Genomic DNA, 25531 nt, shown 5'->3' on the forward strand with positions numbered 1-25531 from the left:
AATAGATAGCAAATATAGTAAGAACACAAAGGTCCATCTAGTCAAGGCTATGGTTTTTCCAGTAGTCAAGTATGGATGTGAGAGTTGGACTATAAAGAAAGCTGAACACAGAACAATTGATGCTTTTGAACTGTGGTGTTGGAGAAGACTCTTGAGAGTCCAACCAATCCATCCTAAAGGAGATCAGCCCTTGGTGTTCATTGGAAGGACTGATGCTGAAGCTGAAACTCCAATACTTTGGCCACCTGATGTGAAGAACCGACTCATTTGAAAAGACCTTGATGCTGGGAAAGATTGAAGGCAGGAGGAGAAGGGGACAACAAAGGATGAGATGGTTGGATGGCATCACCGACTCAATGGACATGAGTTTGGGTAAACTCCGGGAGTTGGTGATAGACAGGGAGGCCTGGCGTGCTGCGATTCATGGGGTCGCAAAGAGTCGAACACAACTGAGTGACTGAACTGAACTGATAGTAAGTACATAGTATTTTTTTAAGTGAAAAGTGCTATGATAAAAAATACAGTAGGCTTAAGGTCATCAGGAATGCAAGGCAGTGTGGATAAAATAAAGATTTTAATATTAAATTGAGAGCAGAGAATGTTGCAACTAGTAAAATTTCTTAAAAGGAATCAAACTTTACCTAGAGGAAACAGTGAATAACTGCAAAATCCATTGCAATTCAAAATGCTGTTTGACATCTAATCTTAGACTTGGTAGGACAAAGAGAAAGCAATGGGTTAATGTCAACTGGATCCTGCCTAGTTGGAGCTTCTTTTCCTTCAAATGTGTCAGTTACTATTTATTTTTACTGCAGATTAGATGAGCAATGCAATCATAGTAATAATTTCCAGAATAATTCCACTAGGAAACTACAAAAAGATTATTTTGTATAGATAAGCATTATCTAGCAAACATTTTTTGCTGTGATTTAGAGTAAGATGTAACCCATCAGGGCTTCTCTATTGGAGTAAACAGGAAACATTTCTGTTTTTATTCTTTTTTTTTCTTGGCATCAAATGCTACTAAAAAATAGGTTTAGTATTTTAATTGATGATTGACTTTATGGTATATGTTTATACGTTTGTATGCAGATAAATGAATAACAATTGAAAAGATTTTAAAATACATAGATAAATAAAGCCATTAAGCCAATGATAACAAGAAAGAGTTTTGAGGGAAAAAGTTACATTGCCTGTAACCCAGCATTCTATAATGTATTTAAATTATACATCCTTTTTTTTAAATTCAGTCTTGGACTGAGTAAAACTCAGTCCTGCAAAAAAGTGCAGAAAAAATATGCATCAATACAGTGAATGTATGAATGGAAATAGAGATGAATGTAATCATGACCAGAAACCCTCATGCATTATGAAAATTTAGTCATACATCCACTGCTCCCTTTTATTAAGAAAACTAAGCCTCCCAGAGGAGAAACATTATATAAATTGTACTGTTTAAAAAATGCTGTGTTCATTATGAGAAGCTTAATTATGGTCATCACTTACCCCCCAAAATCAAAGTCTTGTCAAAGAATTCATAATAATGAATGTTACTCATTAAAAATTAATGAACAAGTGGCTTTTCTAAAGGTATCAAGTCTGTGGACTATCATCATTTTCCTTTCTTGTTCAAAAGAATTAATATTCATGCAAACCAGATCCAAATGACTACAGTTTAGATGGTTACTTAGTACTACAGATTATGGATTTGTTTATTACCATAGAAGCCAATTATATTTGTCAGCATAGGCTAGATTATGCTATGATAAACAAACCTTGGAATCTCAGTGGTTTAATAAAACAAAGATTTCTTTCTTGCTCATGAAAAATGTGATGTAAGTCAGAGTACCCCTCACTGCAGCTCTCCCCTCAACAGTGACTCAGCAAACCATGCTGCTTCCATTCTGTATCTCTATCATTTCAACCTTCTAGATCATCATGGAATGAAAAGAGAGAGATAGAAGTTTGTGCGTCAGCTCTTAAATGCTTAAACCTTAAGTAACACATATCACTTCTATTCATAATCCAATGCCACATGATTTGGCATCTATAAATATTTGGGTTTGTTTGTTTGTTTGTTTGGCTGCATGGGATCTTAGCTGTGGCACACAGGATCTTCACTGTGTCATGTGGAATCCCTCACTGTGAATGCATGGACTCTCCAGTTGTAGCACGCAGGCTCAGTAGTTGCGGCACAGGCTTAGCTGCACCGTGGCATGTGGGATCTTAATTCTCTGACCAGGGATCAAGCCTACATCTCCTGCACTGCAAGGCAGATTGTTAACCAATGGAGCACCAGGGAAGTCCCTGCCGTGTGGTTTTGACAAGCACCTCTGGGACATGTAGAGGAGGCAGGAGAGTATTCAGTGAATAATAATGTGCCTGCAACAGCAGTAGCAAAACCAAAAGAAGAGATTGGTGAATTGCATATTACTTAGTAAGTATTTTTTGGATATCTTGCATAACGTTAGGAGGCAGGACAGAGTGAAAATTCCAAAATGCAGCCCCAAACACCTTTGTCTCTTGATAACAATGAAGTGATGTAAAAATCCATGAGTTAATTATTTAATAGCCTGTGTTCCTGTGCTCAGACTGCTACTATGATAATTGTTCACAGTCCAAGAGGGACCAAACCATCAGTGAAGGTAAATCCATCTCTCAAAGGAAAATGGAAAGAGTTACTTCTTTGAGTATGGGGTTATATATGGCACTAGCAAAGCCCCACTCTTCAGATGGATGTACTGTTCTATTAAGGTCTAAGGAATGCTTTCTTTACCAGATTAACAAGGGAGACAGTGCTTTGACTGAGAAGGAAAAACTCTTCATTCTGAAGGCTTGTTTGAGAATACACACAATTTAGCTTCGCTTTCTTTTTCATCCCAAGGTTAAAATAGCAAATAAATGAAAAACCAAGTTAATTAAATGCATATTTTAACACCATTTATCTGGCATTGATTGGCTGAGGCCACTTAGAATAAAGTGTGAAATAGTTAATACAAGTGCTGGCCATCTCCTAGAGGAGGTGACCTCAAGGTCATATGATTGTTGCAAGTAATTTATTTAGCCTAAAATGAATGTGTTCTCAATTAGGTTGATAAGCATTATAATAACACAAGTGGGATTTTGATTTGCTTCTGTCTTTGTTGTGAGGGTCTAGTTATTGGATTTGTTTGTCTATATTTAGTCCTCTAATACATACATGATCCCTCCCAGTAAAGACGAGGAAGCTTATTCACACTGACTAATAGGGAAGGATCCTAAGGTTGAAGGTATTGGCCTGATCTCGCCAGAGGCAATGGAGGAGTTCACACACAGCACAGATGCCAGAAGAAAATGTTATTTAGGGGTTGGCTCTGCTTGTGGGAACTATCTCTCCTCCCCAAATACAGATCCATAAGCATCTTAAACTTGCCCCATAAATTGGTACTTAATATGACAATAAGGGGTTTCCCAGGTGGCACTACTGGTAAGGAACTCACCTGCCAGTGTGGGAGATATAAGAGATCTGGGTTCAATCCCTGGACAAGGAAGATCCCCTGCAGGAGGGCACAGGCAACCCACTGCAGTATTCTTGCCTGGAGAATCCCATGGACAGAGGAGTCTGGCAGGCTATAGTCCATAGGGTCGCAAAAAGTCAGACACGACTGAAGCAACTTAGCACACACGCACGCATGAAAATAAACCATCACTGGGGCACTTCAGAGTTTATTGAAGGATTTATTTTGCTGGAATTCATACTTTACACACACACTTCTCTTCCTCTAATCTTCGGGTCCTCTAAGGTGGAAAAATTGTTATCCCTGGTGCTCCACTTCCAGATTTGAACTTCTGATTTTCTTAGTTTAGATAGGGAAGCTGAAGAGAGGGGAACCGTTCCTTGGGCAGATGTGATAAAGAAATTTTAAAAGTCAACGTGCAGGTGACTGACTCTACCAACCCTGCTCACCCAGACCTCCTCTGTGAACTGTTCAATCTTTTCAGGCATGCCAAATGCACAATGAGTAATTCTGTATGAACAAGTACAATAATTATTACTGTCACGTTCCCTTATCTACAAGCTGTCAGAGATGAGGGACTTGGTCCATTACAGGGTCCAGCAGAGACGAGTCTGAAGCAGAGGACTCAGCCAGCAGATGTCTCTGTTAGACTCACGACAGTGAAGTCTCTACATCCCCCTTGGTAGGGCACCAGCTCTCTCAGGACAAGTATAGCCTGCTCACAAAATGCGTATTTCCGTCCAAAAATTAGGAAGTCTGGCACTGGTCATACTTGCGTTCCAGTTTAGATTGTCAACTTTACAACATAGTTCCTGTTGAAATCCCCCGGTGAGGTGGAAGGGCTCACTCGTTCTCCTGGTGGAGACAGGCTGAGTCGTCCCCCGTCACAGCCCCTGCATAAAATACAACCCACGTGCAACCTTCCTTCTCCAGAACTGAAACTAACCCTCACCACACTGTCTGCTCAGAGATCATCAGCTTTTCTCCGTGGGCTTTCACCAGCACAAATTTACGGTCCTTATAACAGAGTCACTGTTTTGTTTTGTTTTTTCTGGTCAACCCCATGGACTGCGATTCAAGCAAGTGATCAAACCTGTGAAATTGTTTGAGATGAAAAGTCACCCAAATGAGAAGGAAGGAGTGTAAATGTGTTCTCCAAAGCAGAGTTGTGAATGCTTAGTGCTTAGTGACTTAGTTGTGTCCAACTCCTTGCGACCCCAGGGACTGTAGCCTGCCAGGCTCCTCCATCCATGGGATTTATCAGGCAAGAATAGTAGAGTGGGTTGCCATTTCCACTTGCTACCAACTCACTTTTGTCTGATGTACGTCAGTGGCTTTGCAACTCAGAAAAGCTATCTCTTTATCTCCCAGCACATTAGAGGTGGATATGAGGACTTTATATTGAAAAGTTGCATAACTGAGTCTCAGTTACCGTGATGCCTCTAGTCTGAAGAAACACTGTCCAGTGGTAAGAAAATTGGACTGAGCATTAGGAGAACAGTGTTTAACTCCAACTCCTCTCTTCATTCTCTGTGTCATGGTGAGTTACTTGACTTTTCTAATCCTGCTTTGTTCTGTGTGGCATAGGAATATGAACCAGAACAAAGGAAGATAAAGTTTCTAGAAGAAGTTGAACAATTCTTACTTCTCAGGACTGTCCTCAGGCATACATAAGATAATGTATACAGTATTCTTTTTTTTTGGATTAAGAATGATGAAGTACATTATTATCCTTTTGTTTATTTCTTTTTTGGCTGCATTGGGTCTTCGTTGATATCCATGGCTTTCTCTAGTTTCGGTGAGTGGGAGCTACTCTCTAGTTGTGGTGCAAGAGCTTCTCATTGCCATGTCCTCTCTTGTTGCAGAGCACAGGCTCTAGGTGCACAGGCTCAGTAGCTGCAGCACGTGGGCTCAGTAGTTCTAGCTCAGGCTCTAGAGCGTGGGCTCAGTAGTTATGGCACAGGAGCTTAGTTGCTCTGTGGCATGTGGAATCTTTCTGAATCAAGGATCAAACCCATGTCCCCTACACTGGAAGGTGAGTTCCTAATCACTAGACCACCAGGAAAGTCCTATAATACTCTTGAATCATATTCAATTACTGTTTATTCCTTTTCTTCTCATTTTTCTCATTGATTTGATCAACAGGAGGTTATGAATCCTTTTTCAAAAATTGATAAGGAATTAAGTAGCTAAAATGAAGTTTGGGATTATTAGAACGTATCAGAGGTCTTAATTTACTGTGTTCTATTCTTTTGAATGGCTCTTCCCTCGTGGCTCTTCCCTGGTGGCTCAGTGGTAGAGAATCCACCTGCAGTGCCAGAGACGCAAGTTCCATCCCTGGGATCCCTGGGTCAGGAAGATTCTCTGGAGGAGGAAATGGCAACCCACTCCAGTATTCTTACCTGGGAAATCCCATGGACAGGGGAGCCTGGTGACCTACAGTCCATGGGGTTGCAAAAGAGTCAGACACAACTTAGCGACTAAATAACAACAACAACATTCCTTTGAACACAGCGCAGGTGTTCAGAGTCAGAAGAATAGTACAGATTATGCGTGTATTCCTTGGTTTGAAAACTATTGATTACAATGTGATTTCTCAGTTATCAAACTGTGATAAAAGAAAGTCATTTGAACCAAGCAAATATATTGCTTCAAATATACCAGAAGCAAAGTATGAATAACTTCTCTAACATTCATGTATCCATCAGTCAATTATTTCTGTGTTTATTGGGAGCCTCTTTTATGCCTGGCCCTCTGCTGATGGAAAGATGACTCCCAGGTCATGACCCCTGCTGTCAGGAACATCACTCTACAGTCTGGGAGGAACATCTCTAAATGAATATCTCCAATGCTAACTGATAAATTGGATACTAAATGGAGTTTAAAGCCTCAAGAGAACTCAAATAAGATTTTGTATGTTTGAAATAGTGATAGGAGTTTGGATCAGAGAAAGTCTTTATAAAGGACTCGTCTAACAGGTGGGACTCAATTGATAAGAGAAGCAGTAGCTGGATAATAGATGGCAGAGGAGGAGGGTGAGGTCTTAGGTCCTAGGAGTAACCAGAACAAAGGAAGACAAACTTTGGAGGAAGTTGAAAGCTCCCCCCATATTTCACTGTAACAAAGTGTCCTGAAGTTGCAAGAGTATTCTCACTAAACACAGATGGACAGAGGAAATGCAGTTTTTTATTCCCTAAAGCTGCTATGACCTTTACAGTTAGTGAGGGGAGGGAAATTTAACTGTTTAAAACCCAGTCTAATCCAGTATTTTAGCAGCCTTCTTTGGTTTGACTCAGGATCTTTGGGGTAGCTGGCTGGTCCTCCAGGACGCTCCTCTTTTCCCTGATTCTCTCCTTCCCTAGTTTCTGATGCAGAATTCCTTTGCTCAGCCACAGAAGTCCCTGATTTTTGATCCAGTGTCTCCCTCTCAAAGGGCAAATCAGGCTTCTCAGTCTGGCTATCCAGATCGCTAAACGCAAGATAGCCTGGTACAGTTTTGACCCTGTCTGTCTACTGCCTCATTTTCTTCTCTCTCCTTCTCAGATCATCAGGTTGCAGAGTGACCTTTGTCCCCCATGTTTTCTAAGGTATAATATGCAAGAGATGTAGTGGGGGGAAGCTGATTTGTCCAAGAAACAATATAAATTGAGAAATAAGCCAAAAATATTTATTTCAAAACCATGCACATTCAACAGAGGAGTTTTTATGTGTGTGACTTCAAAGCACTTTTAAAAGTTTTGTCTTTCAGCAATGCAAAGGTACCCAGGTCCAGTTTATATCTTATTCACATTTCAGATAATCAACCTATAGACACAATACATCTACTCTCATGGTCAGGATTTTGGCTTCTGAATAACATATGGAAAGTGTTTCATATTAATAGAAACATATCTTTCTCTTCAGCAATGATGGGAATGTTATTTAAAATTTACACCTCCCACAATTAGGATAGCACCAAACATTTGAATCCATTTCATGCTAAAGATTTTCCCACTATCCAGTCTGTAATGCTTATGATCCAGGTCAAATGGAGACATTGCACAAAGCTGTAACTTCAAATGAAGCCTCTCAGCGAGCAATAGCATTTATAGAAATATTTGAAAGAGATGTATAGTAGTCCCTCCTTACCCGTAGTTTTGCTTTCTGCAGTTTCAGTTACCTTCAATCAACTGCAGTCCAAAAATATTAAATGGAAAATTCCAGAAATAAACAATTTATAAGGCTTAAATTACATATTTTTCTGAGTAGCATGATGAAACCTCATGCCATCTGACTCCATCCTGCTCCTTCCCACCCGGAATCCCCAGCCATCCTCATCATATGCCCATCATGGCTCTATGATCCAGAATGACTCAACACAAATGATCCTTCTTCTGACATAGCATCAGAAAGACAGTAGTAGCCTAATGCTATGTCACAGTGCCTATATCATTCACCTCCCTTCATCTCATCAGGTAGGTTTTTTTTCATCACAAGAAGAAGGGTGAATGTAGTATAATAAGATATTTTGATTGAGAGAGAGACCACATTCACCATAACTTTTATTACAGTGTCATTGTTCTACTTTATTATTAGTTATTGTTAATCTCTAACTGTGCCTGATTTACAAATTAAACTTTATCATAGTTATATATGTATGAGGAAAAAACCATAGTCTATGTAGGGTTCAGTACTATGCACATTTTTGGACATCCACTGGGGATCTTGGAACATGTCCCCCATGGATAAGGAAGGACTATTGTATCTAGAAAAGAAACATCAGGGCAGCTCTGAAACACATATGCTTTCAGTCTATAAAAGAGGCTCTGATCAATGCAGTTTGTGAAGTTGGTGAAGGTTTTCCCCAGAAGGTGATGGAGACGGACCTTGTCCTGCAGCTGTTTTATAAGAACCTGGAATACATTTAAATTTCAATTTTAATAACTTCATTGGCATGACAGGGCAGGCATGTTTTGTGAAAGTCAGTATAACTGAACCCCTGTCTAGGAATTGGTTTCATCACCTCTCTCTTTGGCCATCTTCCCTGGTCATGTCTGGTGGATAACAGACTGCCAGGGCCAAGGTTAACACTTTTTTCCTATTTCCTCTTCTCTGTCTTCTAATTCTCCACAACAAGTGGTGTTTGGGAAAAGTAAAGGGCTTGTGATAATATGCTACTTTTAAATGTATCCAGTGCTTGGATTTTTGCCAAAGGTATTTTTGTATTATAGTCAGTGAGCCTGAGATGGATAAATCTGCAGAGAGTTTGTGAGTTGGCCTTTTAGAAAAACAATCTAGGATATTTGTGAAATATTCCCTTTCTGGCACTGCAAGTATGGATATTTCTTTGTTTATGACCTTTGCCCATTTGAAGACTTTTAATAGTTGTGCCAGGATAGGAAGTAGCAATGGTGAAAAACAAAACAAAAAACTGTCAAGAAATACATATTGTTTATGTACAGGATATCTATAAAACTATAGAGATATAGGCGAATACATGTAATGTCATCAATGACATCTTCAATCTTTAAGAAAATTAAAATAATTTGAAATAATATTAACATAGCTTTGCCAGGAGAAGGCAATGGCAACCCACTCCAGTACTCTTGCCTGGAAAATCCCATGGATGGAGGAGCTTGGTAGGCTGCAGTCCATGGGGTCGCTAAGAGTTGGTCACGACTAAGCGACTTCACTTTCCCTTTTCACTTTCACACATTGGAGAAGGAAATGGCAACCCACTCCAGTGTTCTTGCCTGGAGAATCCCAGGACCGGGGGAGCCTGGTGGGCTGCCGTCTATGGGGTTGCTCAGAGTCGGACACGACTGAAGCGACTTAGCAGCAGCAGCAGCAGCAGCAGCTTTGCCAATGTCAGCAAATCTATTAATATTCATCATGACATTAACATAGATGATAACTTTTTCCACCTAAGCTCCCAGACTTTATAGACACCCTGCACAGTATGATCTCAAATTTATTTTTAATGTGTGGCTCAGATGGTAAAGAATCCACCTGCAATGCAGGAGGTCCAGGTTCAATCCCTGAGTTGAGAAGATCCACTGGAGAAGGAAATGGCTACCCACTCCAGTATTCTTGCCTAGAGAATTCCATGGACAGAGGAGCCTAGCAGGCTACAGTCCATGGGGTCATAAAAGAGTCAGACACGACTAGGCAACTAACACTTTCTCTTTCATGTACATGTGCATATTCAAAACATCAGAAAAACATACAACAAAATTTTAACAGTGAGGTAAGATTATATATCATTTTTATTTTCTTCTTTGTTCTAATTTTTCCACTATTTCTAATGTTAGCATGTGTTACTTTTGTGTTGAGGGAAAAAAATAAAAGTCAAAATCAACAGAATAAACTGTCCACATGTCTACTATACAATGTAAGTACTGGTAGATAGATTCTACTGTGGACATATTCAGTTTCTTGAATGATGTTTGCAAGGTTCACACTTTGAAGATAACTGACATGCTTTAAAAATCTAGGGAGAAAAGAAGTAAAAGGAAAAGAGGAGTAACAAGAAGTACTAAAGGGTCCAAATGTCTATCATCTCCTAACACATTTATGATAGTATTAATGTAGTCATTTATTAGCAAATGCTAATAGCTTTGCTCCCATTAGCAAAGCTCCTAGGGAAAGGACAGACTGTGAAAGAAGAGTTCCTTCATCTTTGATTTGATCAATCTACCAAAAGCCTTCTGAAAACACAACTAAGTGTTAACTGACAAATTATGTAGAATTTGCTTTTAAGAGGTTACCAGAGTGACATATATGTGTGCATGCGTGTACGTGTGTGGATGTGGATGTATGTGCGTATATGCATATAGTTATGCCTTCCCAGGTATTTTTAAATATGCAAGTGGTTTTAATTCATCTGGTAACAGAAGCAAGTTATCAGTTAGATTTATAAGGATTAACAGAAGAAAGTATTTTAGTGCTAGTCTACCACCAGTTCAGGGTGAACCTTTCTGTAACCCAAGTGTGTATATGTAGGAGTATTACTATAATCTACAGCAATGGTTGGTCCCAAGTTCCCCTGTGATAACACAGATTGAATTATGCAATTCAATAACTTTGGAAAGAGCTTTATCATGAAACTGAATGTGTCCAGTGATTTTTATATGGCTCAGACCTCTTACAGAGTGTTTTCTCTGACACATTTTCTACAGCCTTATAAAGTTTCTCATATGTTTAATGTATGCATATGAAATTCACAAGATGAAAGCCCAACACTGTCAAGGTAGCAATTGCTTTCCCTATAAGGAAGATGACATGTTCCCATAAACCTTAAAGAAAGAACATAATTTTACTTTTCTCTCATGCAATATTTCTAGTGCTTAAGTGTACGACATGACCTAAGAACATTTGAGATACATTTGAAGGCTGGACAAAACTGAAAACATGCAGAAATTCTAATAGTTCTGTGTGTTTGTACAGGCCTGGCCATTCCGTCATAGAACTATGATTTCATGACTCTTAGGCATACATTTTTCTTACTTTTTTAGAAAAAAAAACTTGTAGGGTATTGTAAGAAAATAGTTTTCATTCTTTAGACACCAGCACCAGCAAATGAAGATCTAACCCCAAGAGAAAAATAACTATTATATCATAGAAGAGACCACCTAGCCTTCACTGAGCCACATCTAAATTATAAGAACTCCACTGAGCTCTGTGTTGGATGACAGTGTCACCAGCTACTTCAGTACATTTTTAATAAAAATTCTTCTACCTTGATCAATCCATGCTCTTCAATTCAGAGCTGAGATTAATTCTCCAAGACATATTATGGTACAGTATTAACACTTGAAATCATAACTGCTTGCTTTCATATTTGGCATAACTATTGTACCACCTTAGAAGCTGCTTCTATTGACCTTTAGATTAAAAATATGTTGGATTATCATGATTGACATTTTTAAAATGACTCATTCTTGCCAAACACAGCATAACAACTTTTTAACATTCCCTTTTCTTTACAACTGCCTCTCCTTTCATTATATGAAACATAGCTGGATTCTACACCACCTCTCATTGCCTAACATGGGTTTTTTTTTTTTTCAGAGTTCAAGAAGATTTACACTTGGAGCTAAATGTTTCAGTGATTGCTCTGTTGGGTTTCATTATACTAGTGTAGTTAATCAAAGCAAGTCTGGCCTTGTGACCATGATTCACTGTATGGTTTTTTTGAGCTTAATCATTTACACAGAATGAATATACACATTATCACCAGGGCTGGATTTCTTTAACAGCCTGCATGACATGGTACTGTAATGCCTTTGTCGACTGCTGATTCCTGAGGACTCCTAGATGCCAGGGTTTTTGTTAAGACATTTCATTGATGGACTTTGGATTAGAAAAAAGCAAATAGGAAGCCCCTAGGTTTGGGTAGACTCCGGGAGTTGGTGATGGACAGAGAGGCCTGGCGTGCTGCAATTCATGGGGTCGCAAAGAGTCGGACACGACTGAGCGACTGAACTGAACTGAACTGAGGTGGAGCAATGGAGAGCAGAGGAAATGCCAGCTGACTTGTCTCCAAGTTGGGCTAACCGGGAATCCTTTCATTCGTATAAAATATTTCTTTCCATGGTGTGTGGTCTTCACAATCATAATTAACAAGTAACCTTTCTTTATTCTCCTCCCTAATCCCATCATAAATTATTGGCTGCTGGCATCTGGTTAGGGTTTGGCAGATCTCAGATTTTAAGTATAGCCTGAGGGAATTACTGTGATTGCTGTTTTAAACTGAAGAAGCTAATTGTGTAAGTATTAACATTTGTGAGCTAGGTCTAACAAGTCTAGTTTCTGTGTCTAACAAGTTAAGTCCAGTGATGCTCCCACTGGCACCCTCTTCCTCTACGAAAAAGCACATTCACATTTAACCAGAAAAATTGGAGCACAAGGGCCTGCTCCAGGCTCATGGGAAACAATTGTCAAGTTTTCAGAAATTTTATAAACTACTTGTGAAGCACAGTCATTATTTATAATCAAAGATTATAAACTTTTAATTAAATAAGTCTTATTTTTAAGAGGTGATAAATGCTCAAAACTCAGCATTTCCTAAATATTTTACTCCATTGTACTATTAGATGTATTCTTGGGGCTATTTGTGTCTAGAATATCTGTACATCTGGTGGAAATACCACATAATGGTGTGCTGCTGTACATCTCTTCCCAACTCTACACTCAGGGACATCTCATTGGTAGCATCCAGTCAGCCATGGTAGGAGTAGTCACATCATGAAAATCACAAATGCTATAAACCAGGACTTGATTTGTTGTTTTGTGTCTTCCAAAGTACTGTTTTATTTTCCCAACTAAAGAAGTTCAGTCAATGATTTGGCCATAGGATTTTTATTTATTATTGAAGTATAATTGATTTACAATGTTGTGTTAATTTCTGGTGTACAGCAAAGTGATTATATATATATATTAATATATATATATATTCTTTCATATTCTTTTCCATTTAGGTTATTATGAGATACTGAATATAGTTCCCTGTGTTATACAATAAGACCTTATTTTTTATCTATTTTATATATAGTAGTTTGTATCTGTTAATCCCAAACTTCTAATTTATCCCTCCTCTCCCACCTTTCCCCTTTGGTAACCATAAGCTTGTTTTCTATGTCTGTGAGTCTGCTATGTAAATAAGTTCATTTGTATCATATTTTAGATTCCACATATAAGTGATATCATGTGGTATTCGTCTTTCTCTGTCTGACTTACTTCACTCAGTATGATAATCTCTGGATCTATCTATGTTGCTGCAAATGGCATTTCTTCCTTTTTATGGCTGAGCAGTATTTCATCTACACATGTTCCACATCTTCTTTATCCATTCCTCTGTCAATAAACATTTAGGTTGCTTCCATGTCTTGGCTATTGTAGATAGTGCTGCTATCAACATTAGAGTGTATGTATCTTTTCAAATTCGAGTTTTCTCTAGCTATGTGCTCAGGAGTAGGATGACTGGGTCATATGGCAACTATATTTTTAGTTTTTTAAGGCACCTTTGTACTATTCTCCATAGTGGCTGTACCAACAGACATTCTCACCAACAGTGCAGGAGAGTTGGCCATAGGATTTTACTGCAGGAGTTTTCTGAGTTCAAAATTTATTCTCCTAAGTCTTGTGTCCTGTATATCCCTTCTAGTAGACTTTTCACTGCTGCTGTACCTATACACTCATAAAAACTACTACTGGTGCTAACCAGTGTTTGGTTTGAATATTCATTGTGCTCCCTGAGTAAGGTACCACTTAAGTACATTTAAGTTTGTATTTTTATTTTTTTCCAGAGAGCCTGTTGTTATGCATTTACCAACACATACTTTCCAGAACTGCCAGGTTCCACTTAAGCAAATCTACCCTCAGGAATGACCACACTCAGCTGCAGCAATCCTATCACTTAACTTTCACATCTTTGTGGCTTATGTTCCATACCATCTCCTAACCCCAGGAAACACTGAAAACTACTTTCTAGAAATAACTATTTTTTTATGTTTATAAAAAATCCCGATTACTAGAATTTATAAATTGTCAGAGCTCTCGGTGTTCTTCAGCTGTTCTTCAGGACTCACTGTTACTACTACCAACTTTATTTTCTAGCATCAGCCAGAATGCTCCCATTTGATTTCAATATGTAAGCAACATGAAGATGACACTGTTAGAAATAAGAAAGGGAAACAGTTACATAGACTTGCAAAGAAGTACCAGCATAAGTGCCAGGCTTAATGGGCTTTGAAAGAATCAGATACTGGAATCCCTGAACTTGTCCTCTCTCTATGCCTCTCTCTTTGTCATTTGTTTTCCATGGAGAAAACAATCACTCAGTGGCAAACTCAGGGTATTTTCTCAACAAATACTACCTGGCTAATGTTAGATGAAGGAATTGAGTAGAATGGTAGCTGAGAAACAGAGACTACAAGTCTGATAGAATTATATGGGGCCCACTCATTTCTGTTTCAGATTTTCTTAGCATTATTGGTGAGTACACTCACCAAAGAAGCACAAAGTCACTGTGTGTGTGTGTGTTCAACTATCTCACAAGCTTTGCCTGATGTTCAAATTTTGTGGGAGAGGGAGGATGAAATACGTACATGCTCTGTGGGTGGAGCTTCTCTACTGGAACAATTACCCCCACCCCAAAGCTTTTTAAATTGGTGACTCCAAAATCTGACCTCCTGACGACATGTTTCACTCTTTCTGTTCATTATTGGTACCATATGCAGCCAGAATTATCTTCGGCTTTACACTGACCCTGCAAGTCCTGTCTTTCTCACAACTTTATCTACTATGGCATGAAGATTGTTTCTTCAAACTATCAGTCACAGCAAATGCTTTCCTCCTGTGTACCGTCATCAGCATCTTTACCTGCTTGGTAACTTCTGATGGAGAGAAACTGACAAGTTTCTGCCTCACTCCTGACTCAAAGAGGCCCATAGATAGATCATAATGGAAATTGTTTGGTGTGTTGCAGTTAGATACAAATCACACTTTAACTTTCTAAGAAGCTTTATTCCCAAATGCAAAAAAAAAAAAAAGATAGCAAAACTCTTTAAGTAGTTACAAAACTTCCAGGCAAAATTGTATCAAAGAAAAAAGGTAACAGGAATACACTTAACTGTAAAAACCTAGAATTAAAAAGCTGAAGACAATTTATCACAAAATTATTGTCAATTGCTGGGAAATTTTTTATTCTCTCTTACCAAAAAAATGCACTACAGTGAATTCCCTGGTGGTCCAGTGGTTAGGATTCCATGCTTTGACTGCCGAGGGTGTGTGGGGTCAATCCCTGGTCAGGTATTAAGATCCTGCAAGCTGCACAGTGCAGCCCAAAACAATCCACTACAGCACTTTTTCCTGTATATGTATATATTTTCCTCTGCAATTGGAGTAATAAAGTATTTTGCAGACAGGAGTTGCTTAAAAACACTAGTCTACTAGCTGACTTTAAAAACTGTAGGATTATGCAAACTGACCCATTTAGCTGCTGCTCTCACCTAAAAGTCATATTAACACTAAAATGCAAGATTAGACTTCATGCAGGCTTGGTAATGACAATCTCATTTAGTGCTTAAATTCAAAATGTCAAGATTCCAATCACATAGCAGAATGCTGAAAACATACAGGGTAAGGTGCCTAAAAGATCTGACCTTTCATGCTATTCCATCCTATTTTATTAAGAAAAGCTTCTAGCTAACCTACCTTGGAGTGGAACTGGAATAAAAAAATAAGCAATTATTATATACATTAAACTTTAGAAGAAAAAAAATTTAACAGTGTGCTTTGGTATAATTCAATTTGGTTGAATGAGCAATTTCTAGTCTGGAGTTTTGCTTTAGACTGCTGGTATTTTCTGCAGCTTTGATAATGTCACTTGAACTTGCCCACTGCCATAACTTTGGTGAAATGGGGGTAATAATACTCTCTTCATCTGTTCAAGCTTTTATACCAATATAATTTATGTGACTTCGTGACAAAATACTCAAGTGACTTATAAACAACAGAGATTTTTTCCTTCACATTTCTACCTGCTTCCTAGTTTATAAATAGCCATCTTTTTACTGTTTCCTCACACAGTACATGGAGAAGGGCATAGTGATCCACTCCAGTATTCTTTCCTGGAGTATTCCGTGGACAGAGGAGCCTAGTAGGCTTCCATAGGGTCACAAAGAGTCAGACATGACTGAGTGACTAACACTACTTCTTTTCACACAGTACAAATGATGAGGAGTTTCAGGTTCTCTTTTTATATGGGCACTAATTCCGTTCATGAGGACTCCACCCTCTTAATCAGTTCCCAAAGACCCTCACCTCCTAACACCATCACTTTGGGGATTAGGGTTCAACATATGAATTTGTAGGGGAAGGGAGAGATAAAAACATTCAGTCTATAGCAAATGTTCACCAGAAAATTTCCCTGGAGTTGCAGAAGGTGAGAATTCTGGCCTTGATATCTCCAAGTGTTCAGAAGACTTGGTCTAGAAGATACTATGACATTTCTTGCTCAGTGGCAGGGGAGATAAAGAAGTCAGTCTGAAGGAGAGGGGCACAGCTCCGTGAGAAGCTTTCCCAGCACATAGCAGGATTCTGGCCTCCTGAGTCTCTGAAACACTCAAATTCACTGAACAAACAGAGAGGAGGAAGATTGTATATATTTATATATTGATCTGCATGCTGGGGTTTCAAATGTGATTCATTATGTACCATTTCCTTTACCCTAATCCATCTGCTAAGGTTTTCTTATGCTGTGCAGAAGGAATTTGAAAAAGAAATGCGACTTTAACTGAGAAGAGAGTAACAGCATGACACAGTTAGAACCACCTGCACTAAGAAAGATTCAAGATGGTATTTGTCAAATATTGGAAGATGTGTGTCTGCTAGCTGAGGGATAACGGGATGTTTTCAGAGACTGTTTTAAAGTTCTATGGCCAAGAAAAAAAAAGATACATTTGCTTCTCATAATAGTGGTTATCATTTCTCTTGTGAAATGTTTATCTACTGGTGATCTCACTATGGCTTCCTTTGGATTGTCTTCTTGTTTTATTTTCTCTCACTAGAAAAAGCAAACATCTTGGTTCCTGTCTTTTCTATTATAAGTACCAAGCATGTGCTTGGTTAAAACAAAGACTGCACATTTCCAAGGAACTGGATAAGTACAGTCAAGCAGATCCTAATGAGAATGTCATGGTGTGGGAATTCGGTAACACATGCTTGTGGATTCTGAAAGAAGTGGAGGAGAGATGGATAAAGAAGAGATGGAGGGACAGGGAGAGAAAGAATAAAATAAACATTTAAAGACCTAGTCCCTTGTGTGGGAGTGAATAACACACTCTTTGGTGTTGGAGCTGGTCAACTATGCTTTATGCATGCGTGTATACTCAGTTGCTTCAGTGTCCAACTCTTTGTGACCCTTTGGACTGTAGCCTGCCGGACTCCTCTGTCCAAGAGATTCTCCAGGCAAGACTACTGGAATGGGTTGCCATGTCCTCATCCAGGGGATCTTCCATCATACTATATTTCATTGTTGAAATCAGAAAGATCTTCAGCCAGGGTAGGAAAAATTATGTAGTATACCTACATGGGCATGTAAGTTTTAGTCTACTGATTTGTTTATTATTCACATATACTGTAAAATAAATTAGCTTCACAAAATTGTTTCCTTGAGCTTGACCAAGGCATTTATTGTGCTGTGTATCTTCCTTTATTCCTGAGTCTAAAAGAAATGTTTATCATAAAAGTAATTTAACCATGTAACTAAAAGTTTGCAAAGTAGAGAAAGTAAGAACAAAAATTATCCAAAATATAACCCCATGTCCACCATAAGAATGTGGCATATGCCTTTTGCTTTTGCTTTTTTTCCTAACTGAAATATAGTTGATTTACAATGTTGTGATATTTTCAGGTGTATATAAAAGGGATTCAGTTATAAATACATATACATCTATTTTTTTCAGGTTCTTTTCCCTTATAGGTTGTTACAAAATATTGAGTATAGTTCCCTGTGCTATATAGTGGGTCTTTGTTGTTATCTGTTTTATATATAATACTGTATATACGTCAATCCCAAACTCCTAATTTATCCTCCCCATCTTTCACCTTTGGTAGCTATAAGATTGTTTTCTGTGTCTGTGGGTTTCTTTCTATTTTGTCTATAAATTCATTTGTATTTCTTTTAGATTCCACATATAATCGATAGCATATGATGTTTGTCTTTCTCTGGCTTAGTATGATAATTTCTAGGTCTATCCATGTTGCTGCAAATGGCATCATTTCATTCTTTTTATGGCTGAGTAGTACTCCATTGTACATATATGCCACATCTTCTTTATCCATCCACCTGTCAGTGGACATTTGGGCTGTTTCCATGTCTTGGCTATTGTAAAATGAGTGCTTCCATGAACATTGGGGTGCATGTATCTTTTTTAAATTATGTTTTTCTCTGGATATATGCCCAGGAGTGGGATTGTAGGATCATATGGCAACTCTATTTTTAGTTTTATAAGGAACCGCCTTATTTTTTGTTATCTTTTACTTTGCATTTTATATTGTAATCACTTGCAATATATCTATCCACGTGTCATATATTTATATATATACAGATTTTATATACATGCATACTTCCTCATTTTTCTTCATAAAATTATGAAATGACAACCTGCTCCAATATTCTTGCCTGGAAAATTCCGTGGACAGAAGAGCCTGGCAGGGTACAGTCCATGGGGTCACAAAAAGTCGGCCACGACTGAGCAATTGAGCACATGCACAGCATATACTAAGTACACACATTGTTAGCCTCCTGATGGATATGCCCTATGAGACATCAATTCTGTGAGCTGCAAAGTGAGGTCCTAGCTATCATGCTGCTGCTGCTGCTAAGTCGCTTCAGTCGTGCCCAACTCTGTGCGACCCCTAGATGGCAGCCCACCAGGCTTCCCCGTCCCTGGGATTTTCCAGGCAAGAATACTGGAGTGGGTTGCCATTTCCTTCTCCAATGCATGAAAGTGAAAAGTGAAAGTGAAGTCTTTCAGTCATGTCCAACTCTTAGCGACCCCATGGATTGTAGCCTACCCGGCTTCTCTGTCCATGGGATTTTCCAGGCAAGAGTACTGGAGTGGGTTACCATTGCCTTCTCTGCCTAACTCTCATAGACTCAGATTGAAGACTGAGATCTTTTTTGCTCTTATACAAAGGCTAATTATGTTGTATTTTTGAGATACCTAGAAGATTGTGGACATGTGATATCTGCTCAGTGTATATTTGCCAAGTGAAGGAATTATAGAATAATGAACTGTATACCCACATACCCACTAAATGTTTCCTTTTGACCAGCTATGTTCAGAGAGCCCCTAATTCACCCCTTACATCCTTATCAAGGGCCTTCCCACTTAGCCAGTGCTCTAAACAATAGATGATCCAGTTTGGCGTCAAACTTAAATATGGCTGACAGGAAGTTGTTGATATACTTGAAAATGCTTACTGAAAAGGTGATGTGTGCAGCAGGCCCTGGGAGCTACAAGCCATTTGCTGGCTGTAGGGCCTATTCAGGAAATCTTAGACTTCTCTGAAATTCCATTTCTTCTTATCAAAATAAAGTTAATAACACCCTTTCCCTGGTGTCTGGAAGCTCAAATAGATACAAAAACACACTTTGAAAAGTTAATACTGCATTGAAAATATAAGGTATAATTATTATTTTTACTGACTCTATGGTGCCCATCCCAAACAGTGAGAAAGTCTGGAGAATGAAGCATTAGGAGTTTATAGACTAAAGAGAAAAAGTAATGGAGGCTTTAGGCATTCATTTTCCTTCAGGTGGCATACCTACAGACAACACCACTGTTTCCCCTAAAAGAACAAAAGTCTTCCCTTATGCTAAGGTTTCCAGATTCTTCAGAAGTTGCTAGGAGGAACAGATCTCAAAGTAATTTGCTGACTTTAAAAAATGCATAATTGACAACTGGGATTATATGGTATCTCTTTTATCCCAGACATTTTCCTGATACTAGTTTTATTAGGTTTTAATCAGACATGATCTAGTGAAATGTTTTGAAATCCGATTAAAAAGCAACATGAATAAAGGTGAAGGAGAAATAACAGCAGTGTTGCAGACCTAACTGATAAACTGATGAAAATACATGTAATTATATGTAATTAGAGTAGATACTTGACATTCATGAGGGATACAGACTGAGACCTTTGGAATCCCCAAATTTGTGAATTCAGAAATTTTAGTACAGGCATTTCTGTTGAGAGTTACACATTTCTTGACCACAACTTCATATCAAATTAACCTCTCTTTCAAACTTCGAAATTTAGATTATAGTAATCTTGACAGTGGCTGGCACATTTTTCTGAACAGTTTCGTGAATCCAATTTCCTGGTTTCCATATGGAGTTAATGACCTCTGACCTATCTTATTTACTTAAGTCACTGATGAATAGATATTGCACTTATTTATTTTCCTAGAATTCCAAGAACCTATTATTTTTCTCTTTCTTTTTTTCTTTGTGTGTCTCTCTCTCTTCCTCTTTTTCTCTCTTTCTTCTTTTTTTAAAAGCACTACAACCCTGTGACTTGTTAGGACTGTCAGGCATATAAATGAGCATATTTATATGCTGAATGTTTTCTTACCCTTCTTCACTTCCATACCAGTACTAATGGTTGGATATGGGGGAGAGATGATTTTTACACAAAGAAACAAATTGAGTTTGTGTGCTTATTTTTTGTATGTTTTGTTTTGTTTTACTCATTTCATGAGAGCTACTGTAAACATTCCCACCCCAATGTTTCCCTCCATGCGGAAGCCCTAACAAAATAACACATTGCTACCCTCTCCCTTTTACTCTGGAGTGGTGGTTCTTCAGTCAGGGGTGATTTTGCCTGGGCAACATCTGGAGACGTGAGTCACAACCAGGGACAGGAAGGCTGTAACTGGCACCTCGTGGACAGAGGCCAGGGACGCTCCTAGGACAGCCCCTCACAACACGGAATTATCTGACCCAAAATGTCAATCATGTCGAGTGTGAGAAATCTTGATCCAGGGAGAGTTAGAATAATGTTAGCTAAGGAATTGTTGAGGGTTATTAAGCCAGTTCCTTGCCTTTTCTTTTCGTCTTTGTGATTTGCCTGCTTACAGGGAAGACACATTTCCATTTGTCTGCACTATTTATTCTGTGAGGTAAGTTGAGTGGGACAGGATCTACCACCTGCAAGGGAGACCTTCACTTTGGAGTGTATGTTCAACCCAGGGGGGTGAAAGCAAGGCCATATTATCTGCACTCCCTAAACCTCACTAGTTGAAAAGGGAGACATTTTAATCTCTCTCTGCTCAAGTCCTGAGTCTCTGTTTTAGTTCTTTCTGAACTTGGGTATGAAAAGTTACCATTTGGGGGGCTCTCTTGAGCTCCAACATTATATAATGAAGACAGCATGTGATATGGATACTTAATGGCCAGCTGGATTTACTGACTAGCTACAGCTCTGCCCTCCTCATACTAGCTCTGCTAACAAGCAATTGTAATGGTGATGGTTACAGCAGTGGATGCTAAAGACCTGACAGTTGAGAAGATTACAGCCCTGAGAGCCAGAGAAATTGAAGAGCTTTTTATTTAAAGATGAAAGAATGACTGTGAAAGGAAGCAAAATATATAGACATGGTACCCATTTGGGACAGGTCCAGTAATATATCTTTCTCCAACTTGGATGCTAGAGTGAACATGTGTTATTTTTGTCTGTCCAGAATACATCTCTTCAGAACAAAAGCTACATTTTCCTTGGAGAACCATCTTTCTTATACTCTTGGTCCATGTAGGCCAACACCTGAGCCAGGGATACGCATGAAACACAGGCCTGACCCATGACGATCTCAATTCCCCTGGGCCTCAGTGAATAGATTAGCAATGGGCACCTGCCCCAGACAGAGTCAAACTGATGCCAAGATTTTGCTGGAAACAACAGAAGAGAAACATGTTTTATTTCTGCTGGAGTTGGGGCTTTGAGTATGTTAGCCTGAGCTGCCATAAACAGGATGCATGATATAGAAACCAAGACACAGAATAAAATAAACCAAGAGCTAGAGAGAAAGAATCCAGGACTTAATGCTGTCTTTTGATCACTAAGATCTAGTCCTGCCTAAATCTTGGATTCCTCATTTGCATGAGATAATAAATTCCAAGATACTGCCCTAAAAAATAAAACAGGCAAGTTTTACAATAAGGAGAATCTTAAGTAATGGAAACATCAACTTTTGGCTTAATACCTCAATCTGTCTGTAAATAAAATAATTCCTCCTATTCTGGACCCCTACACATCGACCACTGTCTTCTCAAATTATACTCTTGATTTCCCTCTTGATTTCATTTGTTCAACAACTTCAGTCATGTTCGAAAATATTTCCTACTGGTCACTGGACACCCTGATACTAGGAGTAAATTGATGCCACGAATGAGATTATAGATGAAACACCCTGTAAAGAAGGGGTCTTACCACTTATCTAAACAAACCCTGGGAAAAAACACTTTAACCAAATGCTTTTCTGTAATAGTGGCTAAAATAACAAAAAAACTAATATAAATAGCACCTATCCTTGATTAGCACTTTACTGCTTTTCACATACTATGTTAAGCGCTCTCTGTATTATCTCCTTTAATGCTTTCACCAACCCTGTAACGTAGTCCTAATTGTCCTACTTTACAGAGGAGAAATCAGAGACAGAAAGAGGTTCAACAATATCCCCGCAGTTACAAAGCTAGCCGAAAGTGGCAGTATTGAGAATCATATCAGCTCCAGTCCCTGTGGCCCTAACCATTATTCTCTCCTACTGATCAAGAGTACTTACTAGAGGGTACTTTGTAGCAAGGTTTCACAAACCATCAAGAATGAGAGCCAATGATATACTCTCTTACTCAAGCTTTCCATTCATCATTGGTTCCTTTATGGCATCTACAGAGAATAATTTTAAAATAAAAAATGTCCAGGTGGAAAATATAGCAGGAAATGTAACGCCCACATCAAAGACACAGACTGCAGTGGCTCCACCATGGTAAAAGTCTGTAACCTAGGTCAACTGCTTACCTCTCTCAGGCTCAGTTTCCTGATAATGGTTTCACTGGGCATTACAATGGCCTTTAACATCCATTGACACTAAAGCAATCACTCATGCTCTTTTAGGTCTAAACCTTCCATGATAACAGGCTTTCTATGAATTAAAGTATTTTTGCAAGGGACATGGGAGAATATGAAAATGCAACTGCTTGAAAGAGCTGGATTAAAATTTTCAAATAATACAGTCCCCCCAAAAGTTAATTTTTACTTCTGTCCTCCACAGGGCAACACTGTTTGTACTTGGCAAGCAGACACACTGCAGCCATTATCTTGGTTCCAGGGCAGTAACCAATAGATGTGGTGTGACTAAGAAATCAAATGCTGAGAGCTGAGCCCTTGCTGGCCTGCTTAACCTTTGGCTGAGAACTCTTGCCCTATTGACACCGCGATGGACACGTGAGAAGCCAGAGCATTTTGTTAATATGCAGAAGTTCCCTCCCATGGCCACTAAAGGCCTCTATGACTCAAAGAAAATTAGGTTCCTCAGCAGCAAACTGTCCTTTGGGGAAAAGGAAGAGAAATTCCAGAGGAGGGAAGGAAAAAAAGAAAGAATAAAATTCAAGGACTCCTCTCAATGTTAATTTAAAACAACAAAGGCAGTAAATGACAATTGCTCATTTCAGATGTTCGCCTGACTCAGAGTCATCTTGGAACTGGTTTCCTCAGTATATATTTATTTTTCTTTAAATATCCTGGGACGTGCACACTATTATCTTGTGTGGACATCTTTAGTAAACAGGGAGCTTAGGCATGTTTGCATTGTTCTGGCTTGTTGCAGTTGTTGACCTGATTGGATCATGCACTGCTTTGATCACTTAAAAATGAAAGCAGTTTTTATTGCAAATTGCACTGGAATGATTTGAAAACTAAACAAACCAAAAGGACATGTTCTATTTATTCTCTATTACTTACACATTTAAAAGAACACACAGACCTCCCTTCTCTCACTCCCCAAAACATGAATGTGTTTAGAATGTACTTCTAACCAATTTCTCTTTCTAGGCAAAACCCTCTGAATTGAGTTTCTGAAAAAGGGTCTATGGACTGGCATTTTGGTTTGGAAAAGCACGGTTTTTTGGTTTTTTTTCACCAGACCCTCCTGGCAGCCCTGTTTTACAGGCTCAGAAGTTTTTGTCTTCATTCCAGCTCTTACTGGCTGTAAAAACTTGGACACAATAACTCAAGTCTCTGAGCTTTATTTTTTTTTAACCTGTAAAATGGGGATAGTAGTTCAAAATCACATTGAAAGGATTAAATTATTTAAAGCACAGGGTAGATAGTCAAGGGAAGATGGACACCATTTTAACATTGGTGTTATTTTCAATTTATGAATGAGAACATCAGATCCCAAAGAAATTAAATGACCTGTCCATATACTCACAGCTGACAAGTGGAGAGTTTAAAAACGAATCCTATTCTTTTGCCATAAAATTCATTTCTTCCTGTTTTCCTCATGTAATAGAAACAACCTAAGTAAAAATCCTGTGCTTACTCTATACACACAGCTTTAAGATAAATTCACCCATTGTCAATCCCAAATTAGACTGTCACCTCAAGGTCCTACTAAGAAGATATTCTCAAGTTGCCCTTTTCTCCATCCTAGTTTTGTGATTAAAATGCCCCCCGCCCTTAAAAAAAAAAAAAAACAGTTAGGAAATTAATTGAGAGGCAGTAGTTTTAAAACCACTATTTGCATAATGATGTGTCTGTTGCTGTAGTTGCCTTCTCTTGTCTTTTTGATCAACAGCCCTGATAGCCCTATCTTTTCAATGCTACAGTCATGAGGTTATTAAAAGAGACCAAATACCCTAACAGCCTTGTACCTTTGATTTTCTGCCATAGTCTCCAAGTTAATGAGTAAGAGGGTCAAGGGAATTTATTCCTGTGCTTTAGGAAATCTACAAACAATATTAAAAGAGAAGTTGGTGGCAGATTAAGAAACTTTTAATAACCTTGTGCAAACCTTCCAGACACTCATTACTCAGCTTCAGTTAGCACGTATAGGTGATTGAAATATGCAATTTCAAAATGTGCTGTGGGAGTTAGGAGAGAGCCAGAGGCTGACAGAGAGACAGTTTGGGCAAGAGAAAAGAGGTTTCAAGGCCAAGGAGTTCAGGAAAAAGTTGGCTCTTTTATTTTGCTGTATGTTTAACTAGAATACCACATTAGAAATGTTGAAAGCCTTGGTGGGTCTTGCATGCTCACCATTTTGAAACCCACTAAAGACCTCTGATGAATTTATGTGATATGTGTGTACTTTGGTTGAAAGAGAACATGGTAATCTCTTTCCTCTCTCACTTTCTCTCTTTTTCATAAGATGCTATTTTTCTAGGCAGGCAAGTAGCTTCCTAACTCCTTTATCAGTTTCAGTCTAAGAAATGGAAATTCTGAGATATTTTCCTATTCATCTTTGAACAGGTATTTATCTTCCTAATGTT

The sequence above is a fragment of the Giraffa tippelskirchi genome, chromosome 1 (assembly GCF_054371585.1).
Source record: "Giraffa tippelskirchi isolate mGirTip1 chromosome 1, T2T-mGirTip1v1.2.pri, whole genome shotgun sequence".
NCBI classification, from domain to species: Eukaryota; Metazoa; Chordata; class Mammalia; order Artiodactyla; family Giraffidae; genus Giraffa; species Giraffa tippelskirchi.